This window comes from Tupaia chinensis, unplaced genomic scaffold (assembly GCF_000334495.1).
Source record: "Tupaia chinensis unplaced genomic scaffold, TupChi_1.0 Scaffold143730_1, whole genome shotgun sequence".
NCBI classification, from domain to species: Eukaryota; Metazoa; Chordata; class Mammalia; order Scandentia; family Tupaiidae; genus Tupaia; species Tupaia belangeri.
In genome coordinates this window covers 96,906-112,720 of record NW_006203579.1, presented here as the reverse complement: position 1 = coordinate 112,720, position 15,815 = coordinate 96,906, and positions in this window count along the sequence as shown.

Below are 15,815 nucleotides of genomic sequence, written 5' to 3'. Positions count from 1 at the left end.
GACAATTGTAATATGGGTGGTAGAAGTGGTGGTGGTGATGGTGGTGATAGAAAAATATGAGAAAGTTACACTGTAGTCACATTAGAGGATTTGCAGCCCTTACTATTGCTTCTATTCACTACAATTTTCAAATGTTCTTTGCTTTTAATATTCAATAGCTAGCTTGTCCTTCATAGCCAAAGAGAGAATGGGCACTCAATCAGAGCAGTAGCTGGGAGTTTGATAGATATCCAAACCCTTGACTGGCTTGACTGAGTTTTAATTAGGAAGGCTGCTAAAATAAGCAAACTTTTGTTTCTGAGCAATAAAATGTTGATAGATGACTGTTTGGATAACTAATTTGTGACTATTTAGATCAATTAAGAGTTAATCACTTTAGGAACACTTGGATGTCAAAACGGAAAATATTTTATCAATGGAAGTCTTTGATTTTCAATAAAAGAGTACATTCTTCTCAGTTAGTTAGAAGATTTCAACCCCAAACTTGCTGAGTTTCTGCAATAATGCTTTTGATGGATAGTTTCGCCACTGAGTATTGTACTCAAAAGGCATGCATGGTGACAGTTGGGTTCTATTGAAAACTTTGTGCAAACCTTGAGAAGTATCAATATACAGATACTAGTTTTGTACTTTATGTTTATTAAAAATATCTCCTTTCAGTCATCCTACAGCCCAATTTAGGGTCTATATGACTGAGAAAGAGTAATTTGTGACATAAGACAATCAATTAAATACACAGATTATTTTTTAATTCAAGCGAATTTTAAAATTATGATAGATATGAAAGTTGGCAATCAAGACCTGATGATTGTCCAAATAAACTTGATTAGGTAGGTCTTTAAAAAGACACTGAGGTTAGAGGAAAACAATTAGTACATTGTAATGTGATAAAATTAATAATCAAGTTACTAAAATATCATTCCTTTTTGTTTCTTTATTGTGAACAGATAATTCCAGTCAATAAATATTAAAATGTTTTTTATTATTTTCTAAGGTAATTTTTAGGCACTCAATTTTAGTTGACAATCTACTGTCATCATTTAGGGAAAAGGAGAACTTTCTGAATGGGTGAAAATGTCAATATTTCTCTAATAGTATTAATATTCAGGGACCTGCAGGTGGTGTGATGGTTAAAGGTGCTGTACTCCCAAATGGCCATCCACAGTTCAAGTCCCAGACCTAGTGGCTTCCTTTCTCATTTTCTCTCTCTCTCTGATCAAACTGAAAAATAATAATAATAACAATAATAATAATAAAGAAAGTAATTCTTTAAAAAATTAATATCCATTCTGTTTCTAGAGTTTTCATTTGAAAGGTTATAGTGATTTAGAACATACGTGGAGTCTTTAAGAAGTTCATGGAAAATGTGTATCATGAAAAACCTGCATGGATTTCAAAGATGTTTTGGCACCGAAATAAGCTGGTTGTCTTTTTCTTTCTTAGCTTCCAGAGGCATGGTACACTCACCAGAGAGAGACAGAAATAAAGAGGGAGAAAATACCCCTGTGATAGGATGTGGTCACACAACAATCACTTCTCCGTTTCTTCTTCATGCCTGGATTTTGGGCATGCATGCACATGTACCCAGTGTGTTTCTCAAGCCTCCCTAGGCAGGATTTGAACTGCAATTAGCCATGTGGGATTCAGCTCTCTTAACCACCAAGCCACAGGACTGGCTCTTTTTTAATTAACTTTTTTTTTTCTTTGCCTTTTAAGAGAGATTTTTGCTATAGGGTGTGTACACTCACCAGAGAGATAGAGAGACAGAAAGTGAGAAATCTCCCCCTGGGGGAATGACCATGCTGCAATACTTTCTCCTCCATTTTCCTCTTGAGATTTTGGGCACACAAGGACATGCTCCTGGCAAGAGTTTCAAACTGCTAATTCTGGGATTAGAACTGCAGTCAACTACATGGGAGTCCAGCAATGCAACCATTACACCATCTGCTGGTCCCTTAATGAACCTTTTGGAGTTTCCTCATGTACATATCCACTTGTGGTTAATACAGAACCGAACTGACCAACTATAATGGGCTAAATGGCAACTACTATAGACCTAATATTTATGTCCCTCAAAAATTCACAGGTTGAAGTCCTAACACCCAGTACGATGGTATTAGGAGATAGCGATTAATCACAAGAGTTGAGCCCTTATCAGTGTGATTAGTGTTCTAATAAAAGAGATTCCCAAGAGCTCCTTTGCACTTTCTACCATGTGAGAACACAGCAAGAACCAGCAAGCATCTATGAACCAAGAAACAGGAATACCAGACACCACATCCACTAGCAACTTGATCTTGAACTTCCCAACCTCCAGAACTGTGAAAAGTATATTTCTGTTGTTTATGGGTCACCTTATCTATGGTATTGTGTTAAAACATCCTGAATGGACTCAGACAACAACTTCCAAAAGATATGTCTACCTGGGACCAGCAGTTAGCGTCATGGCTATGTCGCTGGACTCCCACATAGTCAACCGCGGTTCGTGTCCTGGACCCGGTGGCTTAAAACTCATGCTGGGCACATGTGCATGCATGCCCAAGATTCCGAGAGGAGAATGGAGGAGAAGGGATTGCGGGGTGACCATCCCCCCTGGGGGGTGATTTCTCGCTTTCTGTCTCTATGTCTCTTTCTGTCCGTCTGGTGAGCGCACGCTCCCTATAGCAAAAAACCTCTCAAAAAAATAAAAAATAAAAAGATATGTCTACCTAAAAACTATGACTGTGGGACCAGTAGTTGGCATAATGGCTATGTTGCTAGACTCCCATGTATTTCACCATGGTTCAAGTCCCGGACCCAGTGGCGTAAACCTAAACCGGGCATATGTTTGTGAGTGCCCAAGATCCCGAGAGGAAAATGGAGGAGAAGAGATTGCGGCATGGCCATCCTTCCCAGGTAAGGAGAGGGGGGGAATTCTCACTTTCTGTCTCTCTCCCTATCTTTCTGTTGAGCGCATGCACCCTATAGCAACCCCCTCCCCCCAACCAACCAACAAATAAAAAAAACTGTGAGTGTGACCTTATTTGGAAAAAGTATCCTTCTAGATGTAGTTAAATTGACCATCTGGAAATAAGATCATCTAATGGCAAGTGTCCTTATACTAAGAAGAAGATCCACAAAGAGGAAAAGACAATGTGACCACGGGGACCGAGATTGGAGTGAGGCACCTGGGAAGTCAAGGACTGCTAACAGCCACTAAGAACTGGGGGAAGCAAGGAAGGAGTCTCTCTTAGAGCATTCAAAGTGAGCACAGTCCTGCTGACACCTTGACTTCAGGCTTTTAGCCTCCAGAACTACGAGATAATAAATTTCTGTTTTAGACCACCAAATTTGTGGGAACTGGTTTGCAGTGACCCTAGGAAACGACCAACCAACATTTGCACAATCTCCTTCCTTTTCTTCCCTGACCACTTTTACGAAGGCAAAAAATAAAAGACTTAAGGAATGAGACAAAAATCAGAAGCTTTTGTGACTTAACAAAAGTCAAGGGTGAAAAGCATTCAGAGTGATGGCTTCCCAAAAAGGTGGGATTATCTGTGTAAGTTTTTTGTCACAGCATGTATTTTCCCTGGGAGGGAATAATAGGGCTTTGAACTTTATATAGTATGATTTGACCAAATAATGAAAATGGTGGCCATGGAAATTCAAAGAGTAACCTTTCCCTTTCCTGGGCATATTTCTGCCTCTCACTTGGCATAACCTTCTCCGGGCTTTCTCTAAAACAGGCAGAATGGCCCTTCCTCCCATACTGTAATGATTTGAAGTGATTCAGAGTAGTTTGTTGGCCCCGAGTCCCTCTCTCTGGACTTCCTTTTTCTAGGTCATTTGCTCTGAATTTGACCCTTTTGTCTGGCACTCTAAAGCCTAGAAACTGTCTATTATTGCCTTTAGAGTGTCTGACCTGCCTGCAGCTGTAACAGTTCTACTGTGGTCTCTCAAGCATTATTAGCGTTGGTGTTGTGACATTTCTAACCCCAGAAAGCCCCTTGTGCTAGCAAGGGCCAGCTTTCTTTGTCTTCCCAATCATCACCTTTTCCTGAGGAGGTTCTAACATGAACAAGCCATTTACCTCCTAGCTGATGTGTATTTTATGCACCATGCTAGCTGGTTTTTTTATGTCCCAGCTATTATACGTGATCCCTTTAGAGAACAAAGCGTGCTTTAGAGTTCTCAGGTCAAATCTCAAATCCAAGGACATCGTGAAAGTGTGTGTTTGTGCATGTGTGTGTGTGTATGTTTTCCAAGAATTAAATTATTGTGTTAGATATTTCACCAGATATTAAATTCTGTACTGGCCACAGAATCCTCTGTGCATAGCACTGCAGGTCAGTAATTTATCCCTAAAATATGTGTTTAGGATACACACTAATTATGATCAGAGTATAAATTTGCTCCCAAATACTTACATTGTTGTATATCATTAGCATTTCAGACTTTTTTTTTTCACAATACAAATATTCACATTTATTAGGAGCTTTACATTTTTTTTTTCTGGAGCCTGTTCTTTTTTTTTCTTCTTTTTTTTACCATAACATCTACTTTCTTTTCCTCCCAAATTGAATGCAGTCCGTGGAGTCAGCAATCTGTTAGCTCAACCTCATAAAATTTAAATTAATTATACCTTAAAGGTTCTCCTTTAAGTAGCCCTTTAAGTAGTGTAAATATTGAACTGGGGGAGTCCACAAATGCATTTTCTTATCGTTTAAGTTCAGTGACTTCTTTCTCCTACTTTTTTTCAAAAGTTGTCACCAGGAGGACAGAAAATTATGAATAAGTGCAGAATGAATATTTTTTTGAATAAATGAAGTCCGATGAGTAAATGAAAGAAGCAATAATATAAGAGAAATAAAAACACCTTGTCCTTTTCCAGCCTATGAAATCATATTTTGTCTTAAATATTCTATTTTCATGAGTTAAGAAATGCTTTTAAAAACTTTTTTTTCTAGAAAGTTTCCTTTTTACCCAGAAAAAATCATTTAAAAAAGCATTGCCTTGGGACCAGGAGTTGGCCTAATGGCTGTGTCGCTGGACTCCCATGTAGTGGACTGTGGTTCAAGTCCCGGACCCAGTGGCTTAAATGCACGCCGGGTGCATGTGCGTGTGTGTCCAAGATCCCGAGAGGAGAATAGAGGAGGAGGGATTGCGGCATGGCCATCCCCCCAGGGGATGATCTCTCACTCTGTCTCTCTCTCTTTCTGTCTTTCTGGAGAGCACAAAAACCTATAGCAAAAACCTCTCAAAAAAAAAAAAAGCATTGTCTCTTATTTTCAATACCATACCTTTTTTAAAGTAACAGCTTTATTAGTGTATATCCCTTATCAGCTACTTTGCTAATTTAACGAGTACAATTTAACAAATTTTAGTTTATTCATAGAGTTTTGTAACCATCATCACTATCTAATTTCAGAACAGTTTTATCACCCTGAAAAGAAACTTTGTACCCAGTAACAATCACTCTTCATTCCTCTTAGTCACAGACAACCCCTCACATTTTTTTTTTGTCTCCATGGATTTTTATTATGGACATTTCATATATGTGGAATTATACTATACGAGCCCTTTTGTAACTTGTTTAGCATAATGTTACCAAAATTTGTTCATGTGATAGCATGTATCAGTACTTCATTCTATTTGGCTAATTAATATACCTTTTTATAAATCTACCCCTATTTTTTTAAATCTACTTAACATGTGATGGACATTTAGGTTGTTTTTCACTGTATGTATTTCATGAATGCTGCTGCTATGAGCATTCAGTGAACATACATTTTCATTGCTTTTGGACATATTTCTGGAAGTGGAATTGCTGGGTCAAATGGTTGCTGTATGTCTGTCATTTTGAGCAACTATCAAATTGTTTTGCAAATGGACTATATCATTTTACAATCTTACCAACCCTGCGTGAGGGTTCCGATTTCTCTACATCATCACTAATAGCCATTATCATCTGCTTTTTAAATTTTAGCCAACCTACCAAATGTGAAGTGGTATCACATTATGGTTTTGATTTGCATTTGCCTGATGGCTAATGAGGTGACCATCTTTCCAGGTGCTTATTGGCTATTGGCACATCTTCTTTGGAAATATGTCTATTCACATCCTTTGCCTATTTTTAAGATAAGCAATTCAATGCAATCCACATTCACTTGGAATGAACAGTGACTGCATTGCAATAAAACTTGGTATAGTGCTTTGTAATAGAGACTCAACTGCAATTCACAAAAAAAAAGCACTTTATTTTCTAAATAATCCCCTTTGCTTTGCTATGTGTATGTAAAAGCAGGCCACGAAGTACATTAATGGACTTTCTGCACAGCATTTTTGGTTGAGATGAGTTGTATAGACAAACCTTTCATTGTTGAGTTGCAATATTTCTTCATATATCCCTGATACAAATCCCTAGTCAGCTGTATGATTTGCATATATTTTCTCATGTTTTATGAGTTGGCTTTTCACTTTCTTGATGATATCCTTTGAAGCACAAGAGTGCTTTTGATAAAACCCAACTTTCTTTTGTGTGTGCTCTAATTGTCATGTCTAAGAAACCATTGCTTAATCCAAGGTCATAAAAATATATTCTTATGTTTTCTTCTAAGGGTTTTAGTTTTAGCTCTTAAATTTAGCTCTATGACCCATTTCAAGTGGATTTTTATACATGGTGAAGTATTTAATATTCTGTCAAATTCATTTTCTTGCACATCCATTTTGTCCCAGCACCATTTTTTTTAAATGGCTCTTTTGCCATTTAATAATCTCCGTTTGTAGAAAATCAATTGACTATAAATGTAAGGGTTTATTTCAGGACTCTCAATTATACTCCTTTATTCTATGTCTATCCTTTTGTCGATACCACAATGCATTGGTTACTGTGGTTTTGCAGTAAGTTTTGAAATCAGGAGATATCTGTTAATAGCATCTTAACATGAAAGGAATATGCTGCTCACATCACATGAACTTTGAACTTTATTCTGTATTCCTTGCTAGCAAAGTATATTGCCATTTGACATGTGATACAAAATTTAATATCAATAAATTCTGGGCTATCTGTTTTAAATAACATCGCAAATGGAGTCTTGGCAATCTAATCCATTGTTTCCTTAAATTTGAAGAGGAACCCATGTGTCTTTAACTTCTGTTCTCAGTGTCTCATTTCTGTTTTCTGCAGACAACCAGTCAAATAAGAATGCTTGTAATTTCCTAAGAGCAATCACAATTTTATAGGACTGGCACAATCTAAATCCATAGAGGAGAAATATTTTTCTCAAAGGCATTGAAGTACTAAGCGAACTATTAAATGAACAAGGGGACCATTTAACATTGGTTAAGACATCTTCATTTCTAACTTTTCCAAACACTGTGAAAAGGTCATTGTTTCCCTTCCTTCCTCTCATCCTCCCCCATTTCCCACCCTCCTCCTATACTGTCTGCAATTATTCTCCATACTTTTATACCTTTCAATCTTTCAGTTTCTGCCTTAAAGTAAGAACATTCGGTATGTATTGAGTGGGAACATACACTGTCTCTCTTTCATCATCTGGCTTGCTTCACTCAGCAGTAAACCTTCCTTATTCATTCACTTTCTCTAAAATGCCAGGGTCTTCTTGTTTTTTGTTTTTTGTTTTTATGATTGAGTAGAAGGGAGTCAGGAGAAAAATTAAGAAGCAAAACATTTAAGGAACACAAAAATGGAAAATTATCTGTTGATGATAATGCATACAATATATGCATTTATATAGAGTGTATCCATGCTTGGAAAATTCATTTTACAAGCTATAATGATACACACTGAATGTACAAAGTACGTTTTTTAAAAGAAAGGTAATTGTTATATATTTACATAGTTAGAGGACTTTGGTAGGTTTTCTCCCAACAAAGGACATTCTGAGTCAGGATTTATTTATTCATTCATTCATTCATTTAGGATTTTTGCCATAGGTCTTGTGCAGTAGCCAGAGGAGCAAGACATTGAGAGAGGGAAAGTAAGAAATCAAGCCCTAGGGAGGCATGGATATGCTACAATCCCTTCTCCTCCGTTGTCCTCTCAAGATTTTGGGTATGCCTACACACGCATCAGCATGATTCTCAAGCTCCTGGGTCTGGGACCCGCACCACACAGCTGGCCATGTGGGACCCAGTGCCTTAGCCACTACACTACCTGCTAGACCCCAGGGTTTATTTTATTTCATTTTTAAATTTATTTTAATTTAATCAGAAAGGGACAGCATGAGAGTGAGTGATGGAAAGTGAGAAACCAAGCCACCAGGTCCAGGACTTGAACCGTGGTCAGCCATGTGGGTGTCCAACACCCATAACCACCATGTCACCTGCCGGCCCCACCAGGGTTTATTTTAAATATGGAGTTTTCCTTTCTCCACCACAGTTCTCTGAAATGAGTAACTTACTTAGGTCTTTCTATCTTCTCTTTGGCTTTGGACTTGCTGTTCCCATTACTTACAACCATAAAAAGGCTGTGACCTTGAATAAGAGTTTACATTCCTCTCAGCTTCAGTGTCTTTGTCTACAGAATGGTCAGAATTATGGTATTTTAGGATTATGCATGTTATGTACTATCCTTTTGAGTTGTAGGTATTAAATATGCCTGATAAGTATAATTTGTGGGTATATAAACAGGCTTTTACCTGTTCATATATAGATGGACATTAACATCTATCCCTACACAGATGTTAACATCTCCTCATATATAAATTCACACTAATGTGTAGTGTACATCTATATAAGAACATTATCTATATCTATATATGTACATTAACATATAAAAGCTATGGTTTTCATCTCTTTTGTCTATGAGTCCTCTACTATTTATCACATTGTACTATAATTGCAGAGTATAATTTTGTCTAGCTTTCTCATTAGTTTTTATACACACTGAGAATCAGACTGGCTCCACGTTTTTGTATTTTACTTGGCATTAAACACTGGTACTTTATACCTGGTAGGTGTTCAAAGGCTTCAAACATAGTTGCCAATTGCCTCCAGCATATTAAACTTCATTTCACCCTAACCAACTATTTATCCTATGTAAAACTCAACATCAGTAATCATAACCTGAGATTTCTAATACATAATTATCATTCCTTATCTTTAGAGTCAAGAATATGTCAATTCTTTTATATATTTAAACAATGAAAATACTACCATTCATTCAGGCAAATGAATTTTAAAAATTGAGTTATCAATACTCAGTGTGGAGATTTCATTTCTTTATTTTACCATCTTTCAATAAATATTTAATGAATGCCAACCAGGTAGCAAGTACTGTGTTGGATGGTGGACTATACCAATGAACTAAATAAATATGAAGTTGATAGCCATTAGAGAAGATGGGCCTTAAATAAGTAACCTCAAGTCTGATGAATGTTGGGAAGGTTAGAGAGGTTTTTCCTCTAGGGCATGTGTGCTCGCCAGAAAGATAGAGAGAGATGGAGAGACAGAAAGCAAAAAATCACCCTCTGGGTGGATGGCGACCGCGGAATCCCTACTCCTCCATTCTCCTCTCGGGATCTTAGGCACGCACCACCACATGCCTGGCATGAGTTTAAACCACCGGGTCTGGGCTTTGAACGACATGGGAGTCCAGCGACATACCCATTATGCCAACTGCTGGTCCCCTGAAGGTCTTGATTTCTAAGGAACTAAAAACAGAATAAGCAGCCACAGAGAGAGACTGGCAAGGTGATCTGAAGTGGAGTTCCCGTGCCATGTAATTTAAGCAGATATTCAAGGACAGGTTAAAAAGTCGAGGGATACAAAGGCAAGACCAAGACATTTTCAGAGAGAAAGCACAGACTGGATATAGCATTTGTCTGTTTAGGTTTTGTTCTGAGTGTCTCCTCTGTGCTGGGCAGGTGAACAATCACAGACCCATCTTACATAATATATGTTCTAGTGGGGATGAAAAATGTTTATCAGGTAGTCACATAAGAAATAGGTAATCACCAATTCATGTCTGTATTTCTGTATTTGTCATAGAGGAAATAGACATAGACAGATAGTATTGAGGAAAACTTCCCTGAGAAAGTGTCTATAATTGAAATCTGAAGGATAAAAGAGGATTAAAAGGAAGCATCTAGACAGAAGACACAGAATGTGCCAAGGCACTGTGGTGGCAGAGAGCAGTGAGCACTCAAGGGATTCAGAGACATGTCCGTGTGGCTGTCATGCACCAAGCAAGAATGAATGCTGCAGCATAGGAGTTGGTGGTAAGGAGTGAGAAAAGGGAAAATATTTACTCTGCATTTTGCCTCAAGATTTCCTGAGGTCACTGTACTGAAGCATGCCACTCTACTGGCTGAAGAGTAGGAAAATGTTCACATACTCCCGTAAAACACGGTCAGTGTTTTGAAATCTGCATGGCTTTTAATACAGGAGAGACTTTCTGTAAGTCCACTCATCAATTTTTATACCCAGCATACCACTTGTAATAACAATAGAATCTAACACTTCTCCCTTGCTTTGCATGAACCAGCTATTAAAGCATGAATTCCCTCTTTTAATCCTTATTGCAATGATAGCCACTTGTACTCAAGATATTACTATTTTACAAAAGAGGGGAACTGAGATATGAAAAAAATTAAATAACTTACCAAAGTTTACACAGCTGGGAAGTTGAAAGGCCGGGGCTGATTTAACACTTGCATGATTAATCACTACTGAATCTCTGTTACTTTTACTACCATGAAATGCATCTCCACTGGAGGAAATGACTTGTTTAAGAAACCCCAAACTGAGTTTGGAATTTGATGTTAATTGAGCCAGACTTCATTTCTAAATGCCATATTGTTTATTAAACTCCGCTTGCATTCATGAGTGAACAAGTTTGCCAGTAAGTGACAGTGCCTAGTATAATACAAAGAGATATATGGTAGGACTGCAGTATCTCTTCCCTACTTGTATTTGCCATCACTAAGTTTCTGCACAGAGACAAAAAGATGAGATTGAAGACATTAACTAAGTCAGGCAAAGCACACTTAGCTGACGAAGTAGGGAATGGAGCTCAGGTGATGTCATTGATGATTCCTTTCCATGTTAAAAAAGTAATTTCTTGGGAGCCAGCAGGGAGCATGGTAGTTAAAAATGCTGGACTCCCGCATGGCCCACCATGGTTCGATCTGACAGCTTGCTCTCTCACTTTCCCTTTCTTTCTCTCTCTCTCTCTCTTTCTCTCTCTCTCTCTCTTTCATGACTGTATGTGCCCTATAGCAAATTTTAAAATAATAATAATAAATAAATTGAATTCAATAATTCTTAAAAAAGAAGTCATTTCTCCTAGTTTCTGTTCTCAGAGTATGACTCTCACATGGTTATTGTAAACCTTGAAAAGTATATGTAAAGTATCTATCTGGTAAGCAATAGAAAAGGGAAACTCTGATAATTATTATCATAGTGTTAGACAGCCAATCAGGTGCTGGTCTAATAGCTTCATCTGTGTTTTTAATTTTGTTCAATAATTTTTAATTATTAATCATGACTATAGATTGAATATGGATTGTCCCCTTTGAAACTCTTAGTCATGGTGAAATTTGATTCCCAGCCAGGCGGTGCTGGGAGGTGGGACTTTCAAGAAGTGATTAATTAGGTCATTAAAATGGATTACTGTCTTTGTCTTGAGGTGGATTAGTTCTTCCAAGCCTGGATTTGGCCTGGAATGGACTAGTTCTTGCTTAGCAGGATGGGATAAAGCTAGCATGCACCTCATGCTTGGTCTCTTTTGCTCACATTTACCTGCTCCTCTTGCACATGCTCCTACCATGTGAGGCCATCTGCAATGTGAGGATGCAGCATGAGGCCCTCATCCAATGCAGCTCCCTGATTTTGAACTTCCCAGCCTACAGAACCATGAGCTACATATAAACTTTCCTTCTTTGTGAGCTACTCTGTCTCAGGTAACCTGTTATAGCAATAAATAGCAAATGTACAAGACAACCATCAATTAGATATGGCTAGCTATAACTCAACATTGCTGTGAGATGTAGGGTTTGTATACCTATCTTTAGCTGCATGTAAGCTTCTCTGTCTGTGTCTCTGGTTTTTGTTGTTGTTATTATTACTGTTTTTGTTTGTTTGCTTTTAGTTTTTGCTATAGGGCATGTGTGCTTGCCAGAGAGACACAGGGAAAGTGAGAAATCATCTACTAGGGGGGATGACCATGCCACAATCCTTCTCCTTCAGTCTCCTTATGGGATTTTTGGGCACAAACACCTGTATGCAGTGTAATTTTCAAACCACTGGGTCTGGGATTTGAACCATGCAACTAGTCATGTAGGATCCAGCAGCTTAACCTCCACACCACCTGATGGCTCTGTGTCTCTGGTTTTTAAATGGGTGCCCTCAGAGAGCATCCCATAGATTGACAAAGCAGGTATCACTTGAAGAAATGCAATTCCTTCCTCAGTAAATCTGTGTGCTGAGTATATAGGATTTACTAGTTTCAAACTGATTGAAACAAATATTTACTGTCAACACTGTACCTGTATACATAGAAACTAACCTTACTGGATTCTTTTTTTTTTTTTCTTTTTTTGGAGAGGTTTTTGCTATAGGGCGCGTGCGCTCGCCAGAAAGACTGAGAGAGACAGAGAGACAGAAAGTAAGAAATCATCCCCCAGGGGGATGGCCACACTACAATCCCTTCTCTTCCATTCTCCTTTTGGGATCTTGGCCATGTATGCATACACACCCAGTGTGAGTTTAAGCCACCGGGTCCGGGACTCAAACCGTGGTCAGCTACATGGGAGTCCAGCGACATAGCCATTACGCTAACTGCGGGTCCCTGTTACTGGATTCTTGAAAGGATAAAACATCAGCATTAAGAAGAAAAGGTGGCACAGGCAGAAGGGCACTGCTGTGTAATACTGGAGTCATAAGTGGGGGCCCAGGGTTCAGATCCTGGGTCAACCAGGATCAACATGTTGGACATGTCTGTGAGTATCTGTAATCCTGGCTAACTGGGGGTACCTTTCTCTCTCTCTTTCAATGAGGAAAACCCTTTTAATATAGAGAGAGAAAAACAGAAAACATTTCATGAGCTTAGGAATTTGGACAATGGAAGAAGAATAACCTACCAGAATTTTATCACCTGTGTGCAAATTTTCCAAATTGATTCTGCTTTTTAATTTTTTCCTTCCTGAAGAAGCGTTCATTATCACCACATCTTTCTTCTTTGATCACACTTCAAGTCCAAAGGGACAATAGGACCCATTTATGGTGTTTGTTTCAGGGCTTTAGCCTCAGCTGCCTCTGCTCTCCTGGCTAAGGTGGCTTTCCCTAATAACTGTCTGTCTCAGTGCCCTGTGGATTTCCTTTATATTTCCCATGATTGCAATCTATAACTTGATTGTCTCTATCAGTCTACCTATTGCTTCTCAACTCCACTAAAATCATCACCAGTGCTTCATGCTGTTCAACAAATTTTTGTTGGATAAGCAGACTAGTAAGTCACTCTATGTAGAAGCCAGGGTCACAAGGAGAAATGGAATGTCAACACTGGAAGTTTTTGCACTGTTGAGTTAAACCTGCAAAATAAATTCAGAGACCAAGATGAATGTGCCTTCCTTTTGGAAGAGATATTGATCTCAGGGAAGAAGAAGGAGGGAGATCTCCAAAGACTTTATTTCCTTTGCTATTAAGTGATTGGCATGTGTGTAACTTTTGATCAAAGGCATGTAGACACACTAGAGTGACAGTTCTCTGGTGACTACTGGGCTGCTGTCCTGTGGCTGATTTTTAAAAATAGCCCTATTGTTTGCCTCAGCCAATCAGGACTTAGTGAGTATTTTCTGAAGAAAAGGAATTTATGAAAGCATTCTTTATTTCCTTTACTGAGTGCTTTAAAAAAAATTAATTTAGTTGAACCATTCGCAGGCAACAGAGATAATAATGACTCCATGAAATACTTCAAAGTGGAAAATGCAAGACACATGGCAAAAGCGCCCCTATTTGAGAGTAACAAACTGGGAATGGTGGACTCCGGTCCCCCTTCTATCTGCAATTTGCTCTCTGCTCTGCGTAGTATGATGATAAGAAGCCAAATCCCGAATGGGAGTTCGCTGGTGGTGGCAACTATGACTCAGCCGTTCTGACAGCCCAGCACCCTGTAGGGTACTCCGCAGGCAGCAGGTCCCCAATAGAGGCTTCTGAAATTAAATAGGTTGCTTTTTCAGTGTTTTTGAAAAAAGTAGTTAGAAGGAAGAAGAATTTAGAATATTGTCACATAGGAGTGGGTATATAAGGTCATTTGCTGTTTGCCAACCAAGTGGTGGAGCTAGAAAACATTTGCATATAAATGTTACATTGAGTTGAGGCTTTTAAATGACTGAAATGTAGGTAAAATGGTCAAAGAGTGGCACTTAGAGATGAATGAATGTATTACATCTGTGGAGCCTTCCTATTTATTACTTAGAGTGTCATTGCCATTTCCTGCTGGAAATTAAATATCACAAATGTATCCTTCATTTGACCAGGTGGCCTCGATGCCTCTAAAATGAATGGTGAATCCAGGCATATAAATTTTCATCACATCATAACCATCTTCCTCTTAACCTTGGCAATGATGTAAAATAGTGCATTTTAAGCTTGTTTTGAAAGTTAAGCAGGAAATCTTGCCCTGGATAATTAATATTTCAACAGAAATCAATGTTGTTGCAGTTAGCAGGTAGGTGATCTAGTTAATTGTCTCAGTATTAAATTCGTTAACTAGGAATTGTCTTTTAACTGAAATTGTGTTTGTAGAAAATGGAAATCAGTGAAGTATTTACTGGATTTGTAGCACCAGCTGTAGAAAGCCCATAATATAAATATGGAAGACCTTGGGAGCTCAGACTCCAATTCCTTCCAAAACAATCTTGTTGGTTATTTCTAACTGCTTTATAATGACTCCTGAAGTCTGTAAAGCTCAGAAAATTGTCACCCTATTCACAGAATGCATGTTGGTCTTTCTGTCTACTGCTTCATTTTCTTCTTGGTAATGTAAGACACCACTGCTATGCCTTGGGTGGGGGGGAACTGAAAACTAAATTGTCTATATGAATCTACTGTTTAGAAAGTACTTTTCAATCTATTGTATCTTTTGGTTTTTACAAAAAACCCCATGAGGTATGTTTATAACCACCCTCAGCCCTGCTGTAGAGCTATGTTGAGTGTAGATCAGAGACAGGAAGTGACTTTCTCCAGTCCGTAATTTGGTTTGTTTGTTTGTTTGTTTGTTTGTTTTTTTAAGAGAGAGATTTTTGCTATAGAATGCATGTGCTTACTGGAGAGACAGAGTGATGGAGGGGATGGCCACACTGTAATTCCTTCTCCATTCTCCTCTTGGATGGCACACACACACACGCGTGCACACACACAGACACACACACGTGCCAGGTGTGAGTTCTAAGCTGCTGGGTCTGGGACTAGAGCTATAGTCGACCACGTGGGAGTCCAGTGACATACCCTCTATGCCATATGCTGGTTCCTCTCATCCATGATTTTAATAAATGTCAGATGTAAAAATCAAAACTCAGAATTTTGATTTCAAATTCTGTTGTCTATTCACCACACCACATTGCTATTTTGATTAGAAATGGGCTCCATCCTGAGATCAAAGAAATGGATCTTAAATAGTGGGGTATCAGATAGACATTATTTTGTACAGTCATTATTTTATAAAGGAGATAGTTTGGAGGCATACCTTCAAATGCTGGTTTCTAAAATGTGTGTGATAGTATTTCCACCAGTCTAGAGAAAAATGTATTACATTAAAAAAAAAAAAAAGGCAGAGTTTGTCAGTTTAAAGGACAGTTTTTCTCCTGCTATAA